Here is a 1,411-nt window from a genome sequence, read left to right on the forward strand (position 1 = left end):
ACCTCAATAAACCTGGCTCTGTACCACAGAGCTTTAGCACGGCTCCACAAATGCATCTTGACTTCAGACTGGGATAGATACGAAATACGTAAACCCACACAGCCAATTCCTGAGCACACCTACGCTGCCAGGTAGGAGCGGTTTTGAATCACGAGCAGACGACCCCAGCTTGGCTCTGCACAAACACAATATGGACACACAGGATTAGCTATCCAGGCCCCACCTCCATTCAGCAAAAAGCAAACTCACCCTCAACATGTCTTAGATATGTGGATTATACATGCCTCCTCCTCTTCGCTGCACACTGAAGACAACATTACAACTGTATTAACTCCTAAATGGCTGAAGTCAAGTGAGATACAGTCCCTTTTCTCCCCACTTTCAAGTTTAAGCTATAGCAAGGCTTCCAGGCACCTCTGACCAGCAAACTCTGAGCCCAAGGCTTTCCTTCCTTCAGCACACTGAGGGACCTACTCTTCATCGTGCAAATGGCCACAGCTATTGCTAATCCCCAGGAGGATACACCCTCAATTAGAAGCCATTCATCAGTTTACGCATGATCACATCTTAACCCCAGGAAACACGGCAGTACCAGGCTCCAAGCACCTCGGGAAAGATAGTTCTGGTGCAAAAAGGTTTATAAGACACAGGACTGCACAAACCCATTTGCCTTCCCCAGTGCTTTGCTGGCAGATGGAGCTAATGCTTAATTAACATGAGTGATTTATTAACTTATAAAGTCAGATTAAACGAGTGTTTGGAGCTGAATGGCTGTGAGGCTTTGAAAGGGGAAAGTGATTCGCACTATTTAGCCAGCTGAGACAAAAGTCACACGGTGTGAACCCACAGTACTAATTTCTCCAGATTAAAAATAATACATTTCTAGGAAAAGGACATTATTAGCATCTGGCAGATGTATCGATTAGGAGGAATGCCTGATTCATATAGGCACACAGTCCACATTCGTTTCTAAACAGAGCAGAGGAGATTACTTAAGACCCTGTATTTTCTCCAAGGCAGTTGTCACACGGGGTCTGCAGGGGCTTCAGACCCACTCGGGCAGATACAAAGCTCCAGTGGCTTCCACCGCAGGTCACCATCACAGTGCGACCGTATCCATGCCCAAAACATGGTTCTTATCAACGTGTTAACTTCTCCCTAATTGAATAAACAACCTAATAGCCAGAACCTGGATGAAAGTCTTCCCTCTTCCAAAAGGAAACTTTGGAAATAAAAAATGAGGAAAGCAATAGGAACCAATATTTACATGTTCTTGTCTGTCACCCAGTTATTTTGTTTTCTGTGACACTTGTCAATGGGGGAAAAACTTGCATCATCTGATGTGTTAAACTGACAGATTCTTAACTTCTACCTGTGACAAGATTAGATTGCAGTACTGGCAGGGATACAC

The sequence above is a fragment of the Cariama cristata genome, unplaced genomic scaffold, assembly GCF_000690535.1.
Source record: "Cariama cristata isolate BGI_N322 unplaced genomic scaffold, ASM69053v1 scaffold23233, whole genome shotgun sequence".
Classification (NCBI taxonomy): Eukaryota; Metazoa; Chordata; class Aves; order Cariamiformes; family Cariamidae; genus Cariama; species Cariama cristata.